Raw genomic sequence first — 25,470 nt, 5'->3', positions numbered from 1 at the left:
AACAGAACAAATAACCAATGACATTAATCTTTCTTAAAACAATTTACCCTCTATCCAGTTCAAAAATTGGCTTCTCAATTGAATGTTGGGCTGTATTTTTGACAACTCCACAATTGCTTCAGTAACCTGAGATTGACATAACGGCTTGAATCAGGCATGAATCATTTTTAACTGCCAAATTATAAACCACCTACCTGTGAAAGGTCAAATACACGGAACAATAGGTCATTATTTACTTATGTTTTAGTTTTATGATAGTTTGTTAAGTTTATTTGTCAGGAGCCTTATTCACTAGAATCTTAATTAAAATATTTTTAGAATTCTACCTGTTTATTATTGGCTGGGAGCTAAAATTTGAACAAGGATTTTAACTATTAAGCATTGAAAATGCTCTATTCTAAAAATATTTTACTTGAATATCTTTTGAATAATATGTGCCATGCTTTAATATTGTAAAAGAAAATTGATGTCTATAACAGTAGATTCAATCCATAATTTTACATTTAAATCCTAATTTTTGTAAAGTTAATTATAATAGAAAGCCTACAATTTAATTTTTAGGTGAAATATTTCTATTTAACAGAACCATTGTCCATAATATATATTGAAACTTTCAGATTTGAAGCGTGTTAAAACCAAATTGCTACTCATACAGTATCCCTCTCATTTATAAAAGAAAGTACAAGTTTGTCTACACTGTTAGTGGTGTTGATTTTGAACAGCTAACTGTGAAGAATGTAGATTTACTGATAACCTGCTGTTTAAAAAATGGTGCTTGCTTGTCAGAAATTGGCCATCTTTTTACCCATTTACCTTTTGATGTTTTGAGTTGATTGTATATATTTTGACCACTGGAGAAGACTGGCCTCTGCTACGGTCATTATTATTACTATGATTTATAGTGGAAGCCTGCTGGTTGTATATCCTATGTAAATAGTTCACATAGCTTGACTAGTTTTACAGATGAATGAGTCTTTGGTTTGGTGTGTTCGATTTGTAAACAATTATATTTGTATAATGTTGATAAGTAGTTTTGTAGTAAAATATGACCAGAGTATATTATGATAATTATTGGGTTTATGTTGGAAAAACGTATTGAAGTTTTTATTGGTTTTGTATTAGTCTGTCTTCAGTGTTTAATAATAGGCTAGATATTTTATATCTAATATTATAAAGAGAAGGTATGGTGGAGGAATGTAGGAAACTTGCATATGAGATTGAGCAGTTGAATAATGGGGATGATTGAGGTATATGTAAGCACCAATCTGAATAACACTTTTGTGTTTATTTTGTCTTTTTTATTATTATTATTAATTACCTTATATTGTAATCTAACCAACTTTTTATCAGAATGTTCTGTGAGGAAGGGTTCTTTATTAACTAGACAATCGTATCCAATAGTTTGGGTATACTAGCAGCATGGCCATGCTTCCTACAGAATTAACTTTTCTTCTGTTTCAATATATTTTGGAATTTGGTTTAAAAAGTAGTCGTAAGGGTGTCTGCAGCTGCAGGCAAGCGTTTGACAAGATGAGTGTGGGTGTGGGATGTAGAAATGATGAGAATGATTAAGATATGTGTAGGTAGGACACCTCGTGGGTGAGATGTGTAGAAGATCAAGAGGAAGTGAGACTATGGGAAGATTGAAGTGTGGATAAAATTCCTAACATTATAAATAATTGTGAAATTTAATGGAATGATTTAGTCTATTGCATATTACTTTGATATTTGTTTTTTTAATAAACAAAAAAAACCCAGTATCAATATGTTTTTAATGTGTAAAACAAATTTGTACCCCACCCATTCCTTTATGACTTCTGTAGTTACTAGCAACAAGTCAGCTATGTTTCTTTAGAAATGTAAAACTTTATTTACCTATCCTGTATCTTGAAACTAGCCATTGTTTTTGGCAGGAGTAATCAGGAATTTTTCCAAGATGGTATCTATTTTTACCCAGTCTACAGTCTAGATTTGATATAAAAATGGTTTTGTTTATCTGTGTTCCCCACCATTCAAGAATACATTTTGTCTAAAAGAAAGGTATCGCTGAAATTGTATCTGCCAGTAATTATCACAAACTAAGTCCAGGATTATGTTTATATACCCCACCAAAAAAACACATGAGTTTTGATGACCAAATGGTTTATAGTATTATACTGATGGTGACAAGAAGTAGGGAGAGTCCACTTACTATACTTTTTTCTTGTTTCCTCCTATAAATAAAAATAATGAATTGCCAGTCCTGAAATGAGTGGATTTTTCACCTCTATATCGAATTGTTAGTCCTGAGATAAGTGGATTTTTCAGCTCCATTATAATGAAAATGTTTTCTTTTAGAGATATTTTTTGTCAGTACTGTTAACTAGGAAAACTGATCCACCTTCTAACAACTGAGAATTATTTATTATAACTTATGTTTTTGTTTTGGCCTTTAACACCTCCTCATGTAACCCAACAACAACATATGATTTATAGAAAAAGTAGATTTTATTTCCTTAAGGCAATATTTCACACCTGTAGAATAGCACCTGTAGTAGATTTATACCATCACATGATGGATCTATGGACAGTTTATATACAATCCTTTTTCTTAGTTTTAATGTCCATTGAGAACGTAAACTACAACATGTTATTCTGTGATATAATTTGTACCAACTGTTCGCAATCAATTAACAGTCTTTCCCATCTTATATGAATTTTTTTTTTAACAATTATTGTCGATTTCATACCCTCTGCTATTAAATTTTAGAAGAAAGAATTTGGCAATTAATTTTTGTTGTTTAAAAGAATTTGGCAATCAATTTTTTATGTTTATAGTATAATTGTGCCAGAAAACTAAATTATCCATTCCTTTATCAGACTGGAGTTAAAGATATTTCTTATTAAACTTAAAGTGTTCATTTAATTAATGAAAAATGACGGCTTTGCTCTCACTGAGCTTATTAACCGTCTGTCTTTGATATGACTCCAAACCCTTGCGTTTTCAAAAATATTTGATCAAAGCAATTTTGATGGAAGAAGTTTTATGTTTTTAACACTGTGATGGCTTGGTAGTTGGATTGGAACCTACTTTTTGACACCCAACCACTTGAGCAGAGAGAATATATTCCGACAGACAGTAACAGATGGAGAACCGTATTATATATTGGTTTGGTTGCCAACTTGACTTGTCCGGTGTTTGTATTATTTATTCAGTGGGTAGTGTTATGGCATCAGTGGAACTCACTTTTGCTAGAAACGTTGGTCAGTGTGATTACCATTGGTTAAAGTAAACTAAGTTTAACAGCTGAATAACATGGTTGTACTTGACCCACTTGTAAGCTATAATAATAATACGAATCTCTTGCAAATGAATTCCATTTAAGCGGAAATAGAATGCCCAGATTTATTGCAAAATTTTATCTAAGTATATCTGGACATTGGTAAAGTTAACTGAACTTTGGTAAATTGTTTCAATAGCATTTAGTAATTGAACTGTAAATACAGAGAACACAATTCTATGGAATACAATTACTGCTTATTACTGAGCAATGATTCCGCTAGGATTCTCTATTCTTTATCAAGAATAGAGCCCTGCAACCTTTGGTCTGTGTAGGTTGTCCTGCAGTAAAAAGAGACTGGATGAGACTAACACAAACCCATTAATGTCATTGCTTTACAGCCTTAGGTCATGATTATCTAGTTTCTTTTGAGCCAAAGGGTTGGTGGGGGTGGGATATTTAAGGGTATTTTACACTAGCCCACGCTTTTGTAACATTCTGTTTTAGTTTTGACAAATCTTATTGAAAATAATGAATTTGTTGTTTTTGTTGTCCTACAGAAAAGTGGTTTTGATCATGATTTTCTATTTACAACAGATTGCTTTCTAGGAATGTGTTGATGGTAAATCATGTAGAAAATCGTGTGTTTTCATTTCATTTTCTTGAACAGATAATAGGATGACCATCAGAGATTCTATCATAATAGACTGGACATTAGTCTTTATTCTTGATTAATCACCCAGGTAAAAAAGCTGTGAGGTTGGAGTGGTCTGCAGTTGTTACAATATACTAGATCAATCATTGAGGTTAATACAAGCGAGGTGTGGATGGTCTTACAATTACAATACTAAAAGACAAACTGTGTTTTCTACAGTGATCAATGGACACTTGAATTGGTCTGAATGACCACTTGATACCTGTGCATTTGGGACAATGGTCACCTGTCTAGTGCCCATTAAAGCTATCTCATTCTATCTCATTCTATCTCATCTTGATATCTATACAGTTAAGCATATCAGATCTCATCCTTTCACAATACAATTTCATTATCTATGTGTGTAGGTGAGTGTGGCCAGACTATTAATGGTTGGAAATGGTAGATATCAGAATATAAGCCTGTCCTTTCATTCATTCTGTTATTTTAGACAGGGATAAACATAAAATATATACTAGTATTGTCTGAACGTATACTGGTTATATCTTAAAGAAGAAAATTTGTATTTTTGTGGATTATATAGTGATTTTAACTGTTACACAGACTTCATTTTTGAATATTGGGAAAGACTTGTATGATCTGTTACAGATCAGATTTATCATACAGGTAAGTTTTTGTTTGTCCCAGTAATTGGGAAATTTCAGACTTTTTAATTTCTTGTATTATTGACATCTGAAAAAAAGTTGCCAACCACAAATTTTTAAAATTATTTTACAATGAATAATGCTACCATTTTTTCAATCAAACAAAACTATCCTCATCACAATATCGCCGTGTCAGTAGGGGTACATTAGGGACAGGATCAAGTTATGTTTTCTTCAGGAATAATATTGTTGCATACAAGTAATAAATTGTCTGCGGATTATATAATAAGTTCAAATAATAGTCATCCATTGCAGAATAAACCTGCCATCTTTTGGAAGCAGTTGCTAATTTAGAAAGAAGTTATGGCATATTATGACAGTTGTTAAAACTTAGTCAGACTTGACAGTAATGATATTATTAAAACAGGGAAATCATGCATGCATCTGTCTCAGCATTTTTTTTTCAGAAGAGAGATCACTTTAGTGTGTAATCTTTGGGAGAATTTCGATTACTAAGAATTATGTTTTTACAGCTAGCATAGCATCAAGTGGCATAGTAGAACCTACACTCCCCTAAAAAAATTTTTGTTAAAGTACCACTGCCAAATTTTGCAAACCTTAAGCAGGGCTTATGTTGACCTTACAACTCAGAGCAAATCGCCTCAACTGAACGCAACTGAAAAAGGTCGACCTGAGTGCCTCTTACAACTCAAAGCAGCTAGTTCCTTTTAGTTCAAGTCAGTTGCCCATGTTTAACTTTCTTCAACTAGTGGCAACAAGTTGCCGTCAACATAAGCGCTCTTACAATTGTTGTCAACTTGTTTCCATGGAAATAACATCAAGTGACAAGAGACGTGTCATGTGACTTTGTAAATAGGCAAAATGCAAGCATATGAATGTGTCGACTTTTCAAATGTTAACAGTAAGACTGACCATGCCCTTGGGGAGCTTCTTCTAAGAACAATCGCTATCAGTTCTGAGTTGCCATGAGCGCTCCAAATTCAGTTGCTTTCAATTGCTTTCAGTTGCTGATTTGATCCACATAAGCACACTTGAATTTCCAGTTGTAAATTTGATGTAAGCCCCACTTTAGGATATTTCACACTATAGTGTTTAGGCTCTACAGTATACCTACAGTATAATGAAAATAACTGTAAATCGATCTCCTTTACTTAAACTTTGTTTCAGAATATTGGCTAGTCCAATTATCAGCAAATGAATTAATAAGTATAAACTTTATATAAATTTCACAAGACAGGTTTAAAAATAAATATTGCCTGGATAATTCCTTTAAATTCCCATTTAATTAATTTAATAATGACCTGCAATATCATTTGTGCATTTCTTGTTACCATACATTGTACAGTCATACATACAATGAAATGTCACATTCAGTTATAAAAATTAATGTTTTTGTGACTGGAAGACATTATTTTCATAAGAAACGAGGAATAGCTGAATCTGTTGTTAAGTACAATACTTTCTTCTTTAGAAACAAGTGACATCCATTCAGTTGAAGAGCTCTCACAGGTAGGAATCTTTTTTTTTCTAACAACCACTCGAAGATATCGGTTTTCTTTTTGACTTGAAGATCTGTCTCACGGGAAACGGGCCAGACTGTGCACACCCCCCTTGACCTGAAAGAAAGGTGAAATTTTGCTAGTGGCTATTTGAGTGGTCAGACTGTTGAATGTGTTGGCCGTATGTTAATTTCACAGTTCTATAATAATAGATAATGTAGTTTTAATAACATTGACTTACTCTCAGATAACATACCTGTACATACATGTGATTTGTAGAGTTTGTTCAGTGTAGCTTATCATGCAAGCTCTGACCATCATAAACTATATTTACGCTAGTGTCCATGTATTATTCTGCTGGATTAACCACTAAATCCCTTTGAACTTATTATTCGAACTTACTGGAGAGTTTATCAATTACCACAGTCTACAAAATATCTATATTTTGCCTTTCAGTCCTTTTCATCTTTAAATTGTAAGCTGCATTTGATGACCACAGATTTCTTTATAAATTTATTCAAAAATTTTTAATATTCTCAAACCACCTAAATGTACAAAACCATTTATGTTTTAGTCCTCACGGCTGACCTAACAGACTTGGAGGTCCAAACTTGAGATTTTCAGATTATTGATGTAGGCAACCTCAAGATATTATTTAGTTTTGCTTTTATATGCAATGTGCTTACATTATTCACCAGTTATTAGATGAAAGAATATTTTGAATTCAGGAAATGAATATATAACAATATTCTGTTTATTTTAAAGGAAGTCTGTGGATTACTGTCTTTTGTTATGAATGAAAAGAGAACAAACAACATAGCTTGTTAGGTTACTACAACTCCCTACATACCAGCTCATTGACCTACTCTCAAATTTAAGAAATTTAAAAAGTTCAAAGTCCCTATTTTAGTGCTGAAAGCTAAGTCAATATTGGTTTTACTATAATTGTATTAAAGGGTCATGGAAAAGAGTAAAACTCCACCCAGCTCAGTAACACCTCGAGATATTTATACCTATATCACATTGATTAGATTAAACATCAGAAAGACATCTGTATTTTACAGATCACGACAGTTCGTTTTCAATTAGAATAGGAAAATATAAAAGATATCTTCAAGCTTTATCACATTAATTTAAAGAAAATATCAAATACCTTTTTCAGTGTGGTCGATCAGTCCTTGACTGTGAAAAAAAAAACTAATCGAAGTACTGTTTTCAACATAATAAATGCCTGGAAGTTTAAAACTTGTTCAAAGTATGTAGTGATCATTATAGCAGAACTGAACAAAGAACAAAAAAATCTGTTATTTCCTTTCTGATTTTCTTTTATGGAAAACATGGCAATATATGTCCTTCCAAACCAATATACAAACTGACTTTGTTTCTAAAATATAATTGTATGTACGGTGTAATAGACATGAAATAGGTAAAAATAATTTCTTATTAAGTTGTCTATCTTCATGTATTTCTTATGGGTATTCAATTTTGCACTGTAATAATTAGAACCAAGGTCAGCAATTGATTGAGATAATTGACAGGCTAATGTTTTATAGACTGTTTACTTTCTGTTTATCAGAAACAGATTATAGTGATAGTAGTAAAGTGATCAGTAGGTAATTACATATATAGTGTTTCTTTATATACTAGCCAGGTAAATCTGGTATCGGTTCATACCACAGATACTTTACCACCTATAAAATAACATCTAGCACACTATATAAACTCACAACTCTAGTGGTCTTAATCAATTTCTATTTCTGTTTGGTTTTCACTTCAATTCTACTTGACTTCTTAATGGCATATTTCAAGTCTTGTATAAAGGTTAACTTATATCAGAAACAGAATTTTAAAATCACTAAGATTTCCCTAATGGAGCTCTCCAGATTATTGTATAATGCAAATAAAACAAATTCTTGAGATTAATAGGTTACAAAAAGGAAAACGTTTTTGAATAAAGCTATGCGGTTAAGTAAAAAATGTTTTTACTTGATAATAAATAACTTGAATACCAATTTCATGACTGGTCTAATTAACAAACTGTAAACAACCAATCTGATATTGACACCAATGTTAAAAATCAGAATTTACCAGAGCTTCAAAAAGAAACAACTGTAAATGCAATAATTTTTGCAGCCACAAAACTTTGTGCTATATTTACCTTCTTTTCTTTGGTCAATAAAACATACATATTCACAAAAAGTATACCAATGTATATAAGTATTCATTATAATTGTTTGGATTACAGACAGATAAAGGCTATATTTTTTGATGGTTTGCTCAAAACTTTGTATGCTTCACAGATTTTTAAGAATATTTAGTTTCACAGATTCCAACCTTGGCATGCCATATAATATAATATATACTGGTTGACAACTGAATCATTTTCCTTTCCAAAGATATTTTCCTGACCTTTCTACGACTTATCTATCCAAAGCTAAGCACAAAAAATAGATTTACCATATATCAACAATTTAAAACTATTTGATTTGTCAGTAAGCATCTGTATTGATAGATTGTGTTGATTTGGACAAAACTTTCAACTTAAAAGCCTTAGCAAGATCTGTTTGGAATGGTTATAATTAAGTACTGTTTTGTTGGTGAATTTACCAAAATTTTGATTTTAATATTTTAATATGTGATTTTATGTATAACACTTGAATTTTATAAAGGTCTACATCATCAAACACTTGCAATATTAGTTTTGGAACCATCACAAATTTACCACCTTTATGATTATTGTTACTGTTAACTGTATCTGAAATTTACACTTTTGGAAATTAAAAGTCCTTTGACACCTGCAGTTTAAGAAAAAATTTAATAAAGATGACTTTAGAGATATGGACATTTTATGTTGTAAGATGACAAACATTGATAAGGTTATTGTTAAATTATCAATATAACCTTGGTTCAAAAGATTGACTTTAGACACACCCATCATGTTTTCTTACTATCTAGGTGGCAAGTAATGATACAATCTCTACAGTAACATTATCATCTTTATCTTTGGTCATTATCATCAGACATCACATAATATAATAGATATTATAGACTATAAATTCAATAAAATTGGTTTCTGACTGCTAATGATTTTAAAAGGTTGGGTCATTGGGCGCCCAAGCAGTTTAGAGTGGACTACAAGGTCTGTCATATTTGCAGAGTCATGTGTTTTATCACACGTTTGTTTGTGACAATGAGTGGTGTGATCGGTCATTTACAGTTTTTTCACTCTTAAAGATCCCTCAACAAATAATAATGGTATGTTAGTCCCATATTACCATATTTGTGTTGAGTGAACCTAAACAAACTGACATACAATAATTAACTTTACAATATCCACGATAGACAGTAAATACTCAAACACTATACTCTGTAATATGTTTCAAAATGTAAACTGTGAAGACCAATATGCATGAATACTGAACGGTGAGATATCTACCATGGACAGTAAATACTCAAATACAATAATTAGTTATATGTTTTAAAATGTAAACTATGAAGACCCAATATTTTAGAATGATTATAGTTAAATCTTAAACTAACATTATCATGGTTTCCAAATCTGTTTTGTCATTTTGTATAAACTTACGGTCCCCTGCTCCAACACTTAAGATTAAGATGTGATTGTTTATTTTGTAAACATTTGTGTTGAATTATAAAAGGTTGGACTATAGGGGATGTTGAAACGTATTGTGTCTGGATTGGGGCGTCAAGATTGTATTGATGTTCTTCTTTCAAAATCAATAGTCCCGAAAGGTAAAGATATTTTTGTATTTTGCCGACAACAAATGGTAGTAATAAGAGAGGTGTGATAAGATCTAATAAGTAAACAGTAAGTATTATATAGAAAGTTTTTATATTTAATACATGTATTACAGTTTTGGTATGGTTTGTTTGGTGTCATGTATCTAAAGGTATGCAGGATAATACTATGACGGCATACACTTGTGTTAGAAGTAAAAAAAATAGGAGGAATATAGATTTTAATTGTTATTAAAAATAGTAAGCATTTTCAGAATTCTATGTTATGAAAATGAATTAGATACCAAACCCTACAAAAGTATAGAGACCACCAATAATTGCTCTTGTTTGTTTATCCACAAATGTAGTTCCTTCTATTGATAGTCCTTTTCTCGCTATCCTACCCACCAAATCCCTCCTCCTCCCCCTTTACATGGTGCTTTTTGGTGCAGACTAAAAGAAAAGGGTTTGAATTTATATTTTCTATCAGATTTTCGTGAATATTTATGATTTTGAGGTGGAGGATAACAGAGGTTGGTTACATTGCAATTTATAGGATAGTTACATGTTTATCTACAATAACAGTATGCTATTTCCAGTTTGTGTATCTCAAGAATTCCATGGTGATCCTCATACATGTTTTAATGGTTTGTGGCCATAACCTCTCCTTTCAATTGAATGGAAATTGAAAACACAGGGCCATATAGGACCTTTTTATAGCAAGGATTTATATTCTATTTGAATATGTTTACAACAAGATATAAAGATAAATCTGTTTTTAATCCGGGCCATAAATAATGATAAACTTGCTCCAAAAATCAATCAAAACTTTACAATGGTTGTCTTTATATAGCTCAGATAGAACTAGACTACAAGAATTAAATACTCTAATCCTTCATTTGAAAAAGAGAAACAGATTGAGAGTGATAATACTTAGTTCATGGACAGGATTTATTACACTCATTATCCTTTACTGTCAAAATAAAGACTTGTATTGAAGAATAACCTTGGACTATAATGGACTTTATTATTGGGTACTTATTAAGAAAAGTACAATTTGAAATATTATTAGACAGATAATTGAAATCCTTTTAGATTGGTAAGATTGTTATCTGTATGTAAATAACTTGTTTTATTAGTAAAGGAAAAAATTCACCCAAATAAAATATATTGAATGATTTACATAGTGTAATAGTATATTTACTATATAAGTAGTGAAATTGTATATTTATAGTATAAGGTGTGAAAGTATTATTTTATCAATAGTCAATACATGTAACCTTTTAAAGGTTGTATACGACCACATGTTAAATGCACACTGTTGCAGAAAGGCAATGGCCAATGGACATATATTTTTGGCCAATATAAGAGTAGAAAGGCCATAGCCAATAAACATTTGTCTGACTTAAATTTGACCAAAATAAAGGCAGGAAGATATGGTTTAGATCTTTATCTAGAGGATTGAAAACATAGGCTACATACCATCTTTCCCTCAATGTTCATGGATAGAAATGGTTTATTGTTCAGATGGCAACAGATAAAGATGATGATGTAAAATCTAAAGCAGTGGACACATTAGCCGAAACGATCGGCCAAATCAATCGGTGCCGAATTTTATTCGGCCGAATGGGTGGACACACTAGCCGAATGCTTCGCCCGATTCAACCTGTCGATTGCATCACCTTTCACGTCACATGATTAAACATGGCAGCGTCTATGTCTTCAATCTATCACGTGACTTCTCGATATGAGTGGTGATTGACTAATGAATTCTATATTCAGCCGAATGCTTCGGTGAAGCGGACACACCAGGCGAATATAATTCGGCCGAATATATCAAACCTGTTTGATTCGGGCGAATCATTCGCCTGAATGACAGTGGACACACTAGGCGAATTTCGACGCCAATTGATTCGGCCGAATCCTTCGGCTAGTGTGTCCACCGCATTACTGTTTTTTTAAACTAGCTGTGAACTATGTTGTTACTATAAGGCCAACCCTAATTCATAGTTGCTCATCATTTATTTATTGAGTTATTGCCCTTTTCATTCATCAAAATCTTGTAATCATAGTTTATAAGATATTTTTGATAATTTTCAGGGATTATAAGGACAAACTTTTTCAAAATAGAGTTGCATATCACTTATTTGCGTAGTTATAGCCCTTGTCAGTGAAACCTCGATACATGCCAGAGTTTTTGAGATTTTTTTTTTTCAAACTAGTTGGGAGAGTATGACTAGTAATAGGGATGAAGCCTTTAGCAAATATGAGTTGTACATCATTTATTTGGAGAGGTATTGGCCTTGTCAAATGAAACCTTGTAAATTAATTTGAATATACAATGCTATAAATTTAAACACATTTAGTTTCTTGATGAAAGAGTTTGTCTCTGTAGCCTGTTATCACCATAAGGCCTACACAAAACATTAAATTTAGAGCATTGAATGATTTGCCAACCTAATGTCAAAAGATCCCCAACAGATTTATATTGATGTATCTCAATGATGAAAATATCAACGCCTAATTAGTTTGCAAGATTTGAACTTTGGGAAATTGTTACCAGTCAAATTTTGTGGAAGGATCTTTATTGTAACTGTATTATTGACAGAAGAGATGAGACCATGACTTGTGTTAGTCAACTATTGTTGTTGTTTGTCTTTGTTTAAAGTTTTTGTTTGTTTATTAGTTGACACAGTTATAGACATTGGTGATCGATGTCGGCTTTATGTACCTGTTTGCCTTACAGTTAAAGCTGATTTTCTTTTATTCTACAGTTGCCACATTTTTATTTTATGTTTTACAGTTTTATAGTTTATTTTCGAGTTTTATAATATAGTTTAAATTGGATTATTGACTATAAATATTGGGTCAGTTTGTATTAACATCACTTGTTAACAGCTTTCATACATGCAGATCGACTTTACAAATATATTGTTACATTAACAATATTACATTAAGATTGTGCTGTTATTGAGAATATCTTGGCATGTAATGAAATTGGCTAGTGGAGTCTCTGCCATCCTCTTAAATATGTGGACTTCAGGAAGTCAGATATTAAATTTGTGGACCAACCACACCATCTTATCTTGGCAAAACCCCAGCATTCTCTGTCTTGTAATATTAACACAGATTCATGTATGGAGGTGTTCTAGATCTAGGTATGATAATATCTATCTACAACATTGCTTCTGTATTCTGATTCTCACACACTTCTAATAGATTTACAATTTGGATAATGTGTCATTTCTTAGGTTTGTGGCATTTATTTTGAAATGTTGCTGAGCTCAAAATATCTTCACTTGCCTTGTTGACAAAATAAATGGTTAAAATACTTTTTTGTAATTAGTACAATTATTTTGTCTAAATTTACATCATTTCTTTAGCTTTCAGAAAGTATGTTTCATTCCAAGGTGTTTTTACTGTATTTCGTCATTCTAGTTAATGGCTTTGTTAATGGAAATAACAAATTTTAATGTAATTGTTACTTTTTTTACTATTAAATGTTAAATTGAAATATTTATTTTTTGGGGGTGTTTTTACGAATCCTAATTTAATCATCCCATAAATTATTTGATATTTTTTTCTACACAACAGTCTTCACAATGTCAAGGTGGCTTTTATTCTGAAAGTAGAATAATGAATAATATTTTGTGTACTACATGTATATGTGCTAAAGACGACAGAAATAGCACACAATATGATCCTTTGTCATATAGGAGTATTCTATTATCTCATCCCTGTTCCAGTATTTCTATATTGGTAAAATGCCTCAGGTTTAAATTGTGCCGTAGGCTAAGAAGAACATACAGGATTTTTCCAACCCAGTTTCCATTGTCAGTGGTAGCTTTTTTTTAGGGTTGACAAGAAATGTGAGAATATGTTTGGTTAGGACAAAAATGACAATTGGAATTCAAGGAAGAGTAAGCTGAACAGTGCTACCCAGGAAAATACTAGTCTCACTATGACTGAAGTCTATTTCCATTTTAATACCATTGAACACTTTTGACCGTAGTAAATTAAATTAACCATGTGTTAGTCTTACAAGGATCAAAGTATGGTTTTGACAAATCCCATTCCATTCCATAATGTTTAAAACCATGGGTCCCCATTCAGTGTTTGCCTAGGGCCCCAGAATTCCTTAATCATTCCCAGTTGTGAGCTACACAGATATACAAGAAATCCATTTATAAGATTCTTCAGGTCAACTCCTGTATTCTACAGGCAACCATCTACTTGTGTAACTGAAGTCAGTGAACTTTTGATCTTTGATACAGTGACCAGCAAATTGGCCGTTTGATATTATTGGTAGATGATTGTTTGAATGACATTCAAATGTTTTTTTTGTGTCTAATCAGTACTGTAGATGGAGAGCTATAATTCATTTAAAATAAGAAACTATCTCAGAGCTCAATGGGAAATGCTGCCTTTTCTTTGGCTGTTTATGGTACACAACTAAAACATGACATACTGATAAAACTTGTCAGATTTTATTGTAAGTAAGATTGAATCCAGTAAAATTAGAATACAAATTATAAAACAAACGAAAACGAAGTGAAAAGCATCTGATTTTAATCAGATTGTCATATTCGCATAGCACATAATATATATCGTAGTTCATGTTGACAAATTTAACATCTTATAGTTGCAATTCTTCCTGAAATGATAAACTTTTCTCCTGGTATGAATTTGATGAGCAATAAACAATATTCAGATTAACCCTTTGACATCTGGTGCATGCTACAGGTGTGTTTATCGAACATTCCTATATATAGATCAAGTTTATTGTCAGTAAAGATGAAAAGGGTTAAAACATGTTAATGAACCACATAAAAAGTAGTTGAGGTGTAAGTATATGGACTACTAACAAGTCATTTGTTAGCATCTTGAATCCATTTAGTCTCTGCAATACTACTTTTGCATGAGTATTCCGTTCTTATAATGTATCAGTATGTGGCCTGCATTTCAATTTGTATAGTACAAAAATGCAAACAACACTAATTAAAGAGAAACTCATCCAATCTCCACCAGTGGAGAAATAAAACAATCCAATGTACAAAGTGCTTTGTCATGGTGCTGAGATTGAAAAAGTAGTACCTCTAACTTAAACCACATCCCCATTTTACTTTAATGCTGACACCAACAGGAATGAGTTTCCTTTCTCACCACAATACTGTTTGCTATTAATTGATTTAACTAACCTATAGAATCCACAAAATAAAACTCTAGTAATTCATGATCACCAGTTATTACATGAAAGGTCTTCAGTTTGAGATGACAGTTTTCTTACAGCGTCTTCATTTGCAATTGAAAAAACATTCCAGCAACAAATCTGATCAAGATAATCTAGTAAGGCAATGTTTGTCATCTACAATATTACCTTCTATATACCGGTAACTATCCATTCTTAAGAAACTATATTTGTAAAACAAAATAATGGACAGATATTTTTGGGTGAAGGCACCTGTCACAGACAATGTCAGGTACAGATTCAGACTTTGTCAGGCACAAACCTCTGGTGCCTGTCATTTTGTCCGGCACTGATTTGTCTTTTTTTTTGATATTATTAATACATGTCTGGCACAAATTTGGAAATGTCAGGTACTATTTCATTAGTGCCTGACATTTTGTCTGGTACAACTAAAACTGTTATTTCCAGGCCTGTGGGTAACGTACTTTTATGGTCAAATAAGTATTGGAGTAGCCTTTATTTTGGAAAATTTAGGGATCGATTCACAAACCAGTAAACTTAAGTTCCTGTAACTTAGTCTGATATTAAGAATGTTTATCTCTAGTAATGTTACCAGTATTTATCATACGCCACACCCACCTCCCAAAATAATTGTTACACCGATATTCCATTCCACCATGACCAGAACTACGGTTGTTCGTTTAGCTGTACAGTGGCCTGACTATGCAATTTACATTCTTAAAAACAAATTCATATGAACCTGTGGAGCTTTTCAATCATAACAGTAATAAAACAACAATTTTTTCATTATTCATACAATTTGTCTTTCCTGTTCTATTTATTATTACATGCAATCAATACTTTTATTCAATTATTTTATTGTTTCCTGAATATAGCTATATATTTAATACAATTCATAAAATTGATACTGTGGTAGGAAATAATTATTGTAATAAAAGTTTATATTCTGTCAACATCTGTTATTAGTCCACATATAAGGTGTACCATATATTATATGTTGTTTTTTATGTATCAGTATGTATGTAAGTAGAAATAATATTAATATTCTGATGGTAGTTTTACTATTAAATAAGGTTATTAAGTGAAATACATGTAATAGTATAATAGTATGGATTGTTTTATGCCAAAGTCATAGTTTCTTAATGTCCTTTGTAGCTTCTTTAACCCATGTAACTTTTCTCAGCAACTAAAAAAAGACTAGAATACTTTTCATTAGGTGACACATAAAGTAGTGATTTAGATGTATTTCTACGGTGGCTGATTTAGGACATGCCAAAAAAAAAATATATATCTCGAGCGCACGTGATACCAAGTCGAGCGCTTGAGATACCAAGGCGAGTGCTCGAGATAATACAATAGAACACGTCTCCACCAATAGTATAAGCTGTATAATTTTTGTGCATTATTTAATGATAAACTTGCAGAACAAAGATATTCATTTGTTCGCTTTTACAGCTCATCCAAAACTGCAGTGAAGGAGCGAATACCCCCCCCCTCCCACATACACACACACACACCCACTTCCATGCTCAACACCACCACTAAATATTTCCCATTATATCTACCCCTTCTGCATGTCCTAAATCAGCCACTGTGTATTTCACTTTGGAAATATGGTTTGAATAAACACTTACACTAAATACGTATACTGTCTCGTGAATGTATTAGATTTTATCTATGTAGCTTTACCAAATTTAAATGCTAGCATGGGTTCTTTGTGGAGTTATTGTCCTTGACTAAGTTTTAAAAGATGCCTGAATTAGCTTGTGGACTAATTCTAGTCAACATTTTCAATTAGTTTTTGGGAATGATGTGAGAGTATTTGTTTGGTGTTATTAACATTGATGTAGAAATAATGTAGTTTTAATAAGAAAAATATTGAATTCACTTGTCTTTTATATTTATATTCAAATGGTTGTTTTCAAAGTAAAAGGGTCACCCACCGAGTTTGAGGTACCTGTGTGCAGGCCTAATCATATCTGCTTTGACAAAATACGCAGATCAACATAATTGCTTCAGATGTTATTTAATTATTATGTTATTAAAACTACTTGTTATTAGCATGAGGATGTAAAAGGATTTTATGATGAGGATATAATTAAAAGGAAAGTATCATATTATGTTTTGATGTAATGTCATGTAATCTATGTGGGAATCTTCAGATTATGGTGTTTAAAAGGGTTTAGCAAGGGAAAAAAGTTTTTAAGTTTTGAAAAAAGTTTGTGATGGTGTTTTAAAGCCTTAAATACAAAGGAAGGATATCATGATGTGAAGATCAGTATTAAGAACACTTCTAGATCAGCATTCTTTGAGAAATACATATAGTTTGTGATGCTTCAAACATTAAAGAAACTAATACTGTTCATTCTATTCTGTATATTAAAATGACATGTTTTTAGAATACATTAAAATGTGAACATCCAGTATAATTGGGCATACCCCTTATTATGAGACTATGTTTCTGTGGATCATATTTGAGATGGGATTTTGAAAATGTTTAAAAACTTTAGGTGTTTTTGACTAATTTCACAGTTTGTCACCTTTAATCTTATACTACTATGTTTATATGTGTTGTGAATTTGAATTCGAGTTGTAAACAACCTCATTTGAATAGTGTTGTCTTTATACAAAAAAATGTTTAATCTTTTCATTTGTTTTAAATTCAAAACCTGTAACATGTTATATGTCAGGACAACTTGACTAATAAAAAGACGTTGGAGCTTTAAAAGGGTTGTAAAGTACAATAATGCATGGTAATCATGTAAATAAAGACTCAAGATGTAAAATGTTTTATCTGTGCCCAGGCTTTAACATAAAAACCTTTTTTTGGTGCAGCTTTTGCTTAGCTAAACATGGGGATGAGTCCAATTGAAATTCCCACATTATTTTTTATGCAGATTTACAGAAGTATTTCACCCTTTAAGTATTTTATATTTAATTTGTTTACAGTTTTTAAACTTATAGAAATTAATTCCTTTTTATACATTTCTTGTACACTAATATTTAATATGGCAACTTCACAAGCTAATATTATATCTCCTCTGGGTATGTGGCCGAATGGTTAACACATGTGTATTGGATCAGAAGGTCTGTCATTGAGTCAAGTGGTGTGGTTTCGATTCCCCACTTATACGTGACAAGGAGTAGGACTACCTGTCCAACCTCGTGGGTTTTCTCAGTTTCCTCTGGTTCCTCCCACTGCTAAAGACCCCTACACACAAGCGAATTATTGAAATAAAATTGAACCATATGTTAGGCCCAAGATGACTTATTTTGTGTCGGTGGATGTTAAACCTCTCTCTCTCTCTCTCTCTCTGGGTATGTGTTCTAATTGTACTGTTTTGATGTATTGTTGACTTCCATTCTATATTCTATTCTGGAAATTCTTAAATCTGACAAAGGTAGTGACTCATTGGAACTGCACACTGTCACCAATTTACAAGGTTCCATCTATCCCTCACAGAAATCAGATACTGTCATCCGTGCTCAGCCTTATGGGAAGCAAGTATGCTAAAATTAAACAACTGCATATTTTTTGTCTTTCTCAACAACACTCTATATGAGTGACCACAAAAACTAGTGTAGGTAATAATTTTATTAACATTGAGAGATCCTGTCTCCCGATCAGGAGATCCGATGGAGAGGTGAAATATTTCTTAGATTCCCCCATAACAAGTCTGATTTGATTTATATTCTGACTTGATTTAAAGATTGATTTGATAGCACAATAACAGAATCTTGATCACTATACTGATTGTGGAACTTGTCTATTAAAGTAAATTTATACAATTAATAACAAGTAGTATTGGAGTTGTTTAGTTTTGTGACACCACTTCTGTTGACATGACTTGTAAAATCTAAGTTAAGCCAGTAACAAGTACCTGTTTAAATTCTAGTATATTGGATACCACTTGTCTGTGTGACACTGTCACTCGAGAGAAAGGTCAATGGTACTATCAAGTCTAAATTCTAATGTTGTAACAGACCAGGCTCAATGAAGCCAGTGTAAATATGTTATCTATGATAGTCAACAAAATGATTTGTGGGTGGATAGGAGGACCCCAAAAAACTCTCTGGTTCTATCTACATCGTTTGTTTTCCCAATGTACCTTCGAATAACTGTGACACGTTTTAAGCATACTACACATGTCACAGTAACAATAGCTGGACATTTTTCAGTGTCAACCAAGCGTGTAAGATTTGAATTACACTTTACCCTATAGGAAGATATGTATATATATGTAGTGTTAGGTGAACTAATATATACCATGCTGAGAGTTGTGAGTTTACGGATGTACCGATAATTCACTTTAATTAAATTTGTTGACTTTATCCTGAGACTGCTTGGATTAAGAAGATATACATAAATATAATGTAAGATACATTAATCTGTGGGAGACAAATATGAATCTATGCAATTTAGATCCAATTCTATTTGATTTATTTTGATGACATTATTCAAGGATTTACCAAGAATAGTGAGTGAGACAGATATTTTCTTTAGAAATGGATATGTGAATAGATTTTATTCTATTTTATTAAATTTGTTGACATTATAAAAAGGTGTGTTTGGATTAAGAGGGAATATACATAGATTAGTAGTGATATATTATAGAAAAACAAATATAGGATTTTTGGAAATATTCATATGTGTGTATCATTATATTCAGATTATGGTGTTTGTGAACAATGGTTAAAACCTACACTATAGATTGTATACTATATAAATAAGGTAAGCATGAACTTCGTTATTTACATTCATATCTATTTATGGCATTGTCATATAACATGTAGGTAAGTTTCTTCTCTTATTGTAAGGTTATACATATTTATTAACATAGCCCACACTGATTTGAGGTTACAGTTCTGTTCTGAATATATTTGGAATATGAAATTGTCAAAAATGAATCGATCAGTTCATCCCATACTTGAACATATATTACTAAAAACACAATCAAGGATTTAGGATTTTCTTAAAATATATTTTTTGATAATGCCAATTATGAAGACGGGATATTCAAGGAACAAGATGGGATATGTCTGTAAACAAGACAGGAAATTTTAAAAGTATCTTCTGTTGTTAATTAATAGGATGAACTAGCATATGCTCATAAATTGAAAGATGAATTATGTAAGATCTAGATAAAGAGCTGTCCGGTTTTATTATTATGGTTCAAAAATAGATATTGAAAAATGAATATATTGATAATTTCATTCAAATTACTTTATTCTGAGCAAAGATATAAGTGTTGGAAGATGTAAGTTACATTATTACCTTATAATAGTAATCGTACTGGACAAACCACACTCAGTCTTGATAATCTATTTTATTGTTAACTTTTTAAATCTTGCATGCACTCTAAACGTAATCCATGTATATCTCTGCCATCCAATAGTCCAGAGAGTAGATTATGGGCTTGTCATGTTAAATATACATTATGCAAGAGCTTAATCTGCCTATTGTAGGTCTTTCTTTAGGCCTGAAATGTTATCTAAATTAACTTATCCAGACCATAACCAACTCTCGATGTCATCACTAGCCTGCAATGTTTATGGGATTAGGTTTCGATTTCCATTTATAATTTAATCATGAAATAGATAATCAAGAGTATGTTTTTTATCATACCGACTTTAGTAATGATGATCGAGGCCGAAAATTCAATCGCTAAAATCTTGGTTCAGAGTGGATCAATTTGACTGAAATCTTCAGCCAATTCCCTTTACATTATCTAGTTTTTAACTGTTATAGTGAGAACTGCCAGCTCTTTATCTAATCTCCCATAATGAATCTTTAATAAATGTCAAACTGAAGGTTTATATAACATTTGAAGCCAAAATAAAGATTGCAATAGGAAGATTTAGCTCTTACATAATGCATCTTTAACTAAAGGATAAATGTAAAAAAAAGTTCTATAAGACTTATAGTTAGATTTGACTAAAATTTACAATTTAAAATTTTAATTTACTCAGTGTGTAAAATAATTTTGTATATAGACAAGATGTTCCTTATACAAAATACCATTTAGACAAAAAATATTTTAAAAAATTGAGTCATTCTAGTAAAAATGTGAAAAGAATATTTGTCATAAAGTGTTTTTAAAGGTCATTTGAAGGGTGAAAAAGTCACATCACAACTGTTAAAAAATAATTTACCTAGAAATGTATTACATACTAGAATACTATTACATACTAGAATACTATTACATAGTCTTACATTTCTCTCTAATATATCATAGCTCAAACATTCGTGTGAGTGAGACAAACTTGACTGACATGTCGTCAATTAGTGACATTTTGTGTCATGTATGCTGTCACTTTGTTGCCAGTGTGTCTTTACTCACATGTCGTTATAGAGAAATTGAATAAAATTTGTCAACACAGGATGTAGTCGTTTTCAACAGCCCAAATGAATTTATAATTTTTCAAGATTTTTGAAAATAATTTTGAATATAGTATATATGTGTGTGATATAACTTTTGAAATTTAAATTGTTAAATCAAAATACATGTTCATTATTTTTATATTTGTGAATTATTGTTGAATGTGAGTCAACTGGAAGAATATATTTATAACCATACAAGATCACTGTTAATTATATACAAAAAGGTATATATAGAGTCGAAAAGTTTTACATCAGTTTGCTTGAATATGACAGATTTATTCATAGAGGATCAGATTTGATATTAAGACTTCTTATTTCTATGGTGAACTGAATTATAATATAGCGAGCCGGAAATGTACAGAAAGTTAATTTTCTCACATAATATGATTTATTCTGTCGCCATTCATCTGATTAGTTGTTCTTTCACAAACTTACATTGATCGTGAGAATTATTCATATACCGGTAGAGGTAAATGAAAACTTTGATTAAATATTTTTACTATATTATCAAGTTTTAGAATCATGAATTCAGAGTGATAAAGTTTGATTTACATCCATGAGTTACTTACTACGCATACAGTTTTTATTATTATTCATGTGGTTAGATCAACAGATCAAAGAGCTCATACTAACACTTCTATCCACAGTTCAGCAGTCTATCTGTTCAGCATGAACAACACAACTTGTTTCAATGGCATTTAGTAATTGAACTGGAAAAATACATAGGGCACAATTCTATGGAATATAGTTACTGTCAAAATATAACTAAGTAATAAAAAATAATTGTTTGCATAGAACTGTGTACTGTTTATTAACAGTAGAAATTTTCTTCTAATTTAAGCATATACAAGGATAAAATTCACCACTTTTCTAAAATCTTCTTTTCAAGGACCACTGAAAATGAATTACATTATAGTAAATCAGATTTATTCATATTTAAAGGGTAGCAATCCATAACTATCACCTATATATAGAGTTAATTAGGTGTTTTATAGAAATAGTGTCCTGTGATTACTATGAGACTTATTCTGGTGGTCGATTCTGTTGTTGTCCATCTTGGGGAGGTTGGGTGGCCAAATGGTTATTGCGTGCTCACTGCATCATAAGATCTGTCATTGTGTCAAGTGCGTGGTTTCGAATCCCCGCACATGACAAGGAGTAGGGTCGTCTGTCTAACCTTGTGGTTTTCTCTGGGTTCTCCAGGTTTCCTCCCACTGCTAAAGAGCTCTCTCTCTCTCAACTTTCATTTAAAGACTAATTATTTGTCTCAAAATAACCTGAGTAAAGTATTTGACAAAATATTATCATTAATATTAGTGTGAGCTAGTATAAGTGTTCAACTTTGGGAATTCCTAACACTTTTTGAAAAGTCTGCGTGTATAACACTCTTGATAAATGGAATTCAGATTCCCTTCTGTTATTGGATGTAAAGTAGTCAAGTATGTGTCATTGGTAATTATTTTGGATGCCAAACCTGCATGATGTGTTACAGATAAAAATTTAAATACTGACTAGATTGTTTGACCAATTAACTAATAACAGAGTAGGCATGATCACTGACCCTAAGGGACCCCCATCAGTTGGTCAAAAGTCATAATTAGTGAAATAGATCAGAGGGATGGATCCATCAGCTAGAAATATATTCACACATGTTGGCTACCATTACTAATTTATTCATGAATATTTGCTACTACTTTAATTCAGTGGTTTTAGTGTGTGATACGGTGTCCACTGACTGTTAACTTATTGCTGGATATGGTGTGACCAAAAGTCATTAGATCTGTGCTTAATTACTCCCATGATAAGTCAGTCATTGATATAACGAGTTGATACTTCAAATAGAAAACATTATTCACAAGGGATTTAGATTAGTAGGTGTCAACATGCATGGAAACCTTAAAATAGAATGACACTGCTGTTTGGTATTTGTATATATTTTCAAATATCCATTATATTAGAATTAACAATTTTGGTTTACTTCTAATAAAGAAGTTTAAGAGGATGAATTATTCATTTTTAAAAATCTTTTTAGTAAATCAAAATATCATTTTTTTTGTTGGACTTAGTATTACCTGGTTTGTTTGCTGAGTAATCATTTGGAACTTAATTATTATTCTTACACCCACACGTAAGATGAAATATAAATTCTTTTCCTCAACATACTCTTTTGTTTGAAGCTGGTGCAGATGATTGAGTTCTTGCCATTGATTATTTTCTGTTTAGTTATAAGCAACGCACTAATTTTTATTATAAAAACAATTTGCCCTCTTTGTTCACATATTTCCTTTTATTATTGTCACGTCTTCCCCTAAAAGAAAACATGGTAGGCCTACTTTCCATTCCATGTTATTGTGTCTAATGAACAAACATTCAGGGTTAGTGGCTTGACTTTTCTAATCTAAAATACTGCCGACAAACCCAACTTTTATTTGCCTAATTTGAAAAATTGTTTAGCAGCACGAATAAAGGCGTCACAAATGAAGAGATTAGGGAGGAACAAGAAAGTAAACACAATGGTTGTTATGGTTCCTTAATGGACAGATGTGTCAAGTACTAATTACTGCTGATAATTATGATAATGGAGGCTATAGACTCATTCTATCCAGTCTATTAGTTGATTGATGGTAAAGTTAATCTAGATTCCTGGCTCAGATCAGACAACAAACTGATATTCTCCAGTTATTCTGTAGTAATCTTTACATGGCTGAATTGTTTCTTTGGCACTGCCCAAATCTTGGAATTAATTTTGTCTGAGTTTTTATTCAGTATTGTGTCTGCCTTTCACTGATTGTATCAGATGTGTTAGAATTTTGGATTAACTTCAAAGAAGTGTTTTAAAAGCATGATGTTTCAAGGTTTTTAGTAGGATTTGATTCATCTGACTGTGGATTATACATTAATTGATAGGAATTTTATATAAAAAGGTTACCTGTTATCCTGGACCACCTTAAAAGAGAATTTTATATTGGTCGACCTGCCAAGTAAGTAGAACTAAGCAAGAATCTGTTATTATAAAACTTGGCATGAATGATATTAGGCTGATCGTCTGCTATTGGTCAGAGAATTTGATGTCAAATTCAAGAAAACAAAAGTGGAACGTACGAACATATGGAAGAAATTGTTTAGAAACAAAAATGTTAGTTTTAACTTGTTCCACTTTTAATGCATTTCCACTCTTTAATAAAAAGCCGGACCAGGTTTCTTTTTTATTTCTGCAACATATAATTAAAGAATGCAATTGGCCAGATTGAGTAATATGCTATCAGTTAAAGAAGCTATTTAAAAGATATTGATAGTGTGAAGAGTTTGCAAAATATTATTTTTGTGGGAATCAAAAAAATACACGGAGCCTCTTCAGATTTTCGCTTTTAATTTGGCTCAGTAAATTTTTTGCATTGCTTCTTCAGGCCAGAATTAAAACTCTTAAATAGTGGAGTAGTTTACCTGCTCATATAGGTATAACACATGACAAAATTATATGGAATACAAATTACTTAAAAGATTTACTTCTGGCAACATTTCGACAAGGGTTCTTTTGTCTTTATCAAGCAAAGAATGCTCATGGGTGTTCAAGTTTTGATTTTATGGAATAATTGTAATGTTTGAACAAATACTACTATTTTTGTATTTCAATAAATTTAAAATCCTTTTAAATTCTTGGAAAATATGTGAATAAAACATTTTTGATTTGTTAGTAATAATTACCATCAAGTATATTATCTGTTACCTACATGAAGACATACATGTGAATAGAAGTTAAAGATATCATGTACTTAATGTTTAGTCTACTGGGTGTATTATTCTAAAATATATCATCCTGTTTTACCCTGTGGACATTTCCTATTTATAATCTGGGTGGTTTCAAAGATTTGAATGTGCTGTTTTTAAATGTAGATAGTATTGCCTTGTGGTAGAAGGTTGTCTCTATTTGTTGGACAAAAATTGATCCTAACCAGTCCATCCTGTCCAGTCTCATGTTTACCATTCACCCAAATACATGACATTTTCAATATCTGTTTGCTCTAACTAAAAATTTGGAAGATGTATATTAACATGGCCCCA

General features: G+C 31.6%; 1 protein-coding gene across 1 annotated transcript in view; it reads left to right on the top strand.

The window, feature by feature from the left end:
* Positions 1-19,696: 19,696 nt before the first annotated feature.
* LOC126831107 (rho GTPase-activating protein 7) overlaps positions 19,697-25,470 on the top strand; it is a 123,222-nt gene continuing 117,448 nt past the window's right edge. The window contains exon 1 of the mRNA XM_050561732.2: positions 19,697-19,758. The gene's annotated coding sequence lies outside the window, so the exon portion shown is untranslated. The remainder of the gene's footprint in view (positions 19,759-25,470) is intronic.

This window comes from Patella vulgata, chromosome 8 (genome assembly GCF_932274485.2).
Source record: "Patella vulgata chromosome 8, xgPatVulg1.2, whole genome shotgun sequence".
NCBI lineage: Eukaryota > Metazoa > Mollusca > Gastropoda > Patellidae > Patella > Patella vulgata.
Note: the sequence above shows the minus strand (reverse complement) of the source record. Positions and strands in the feature narration are given on the sequence as shown.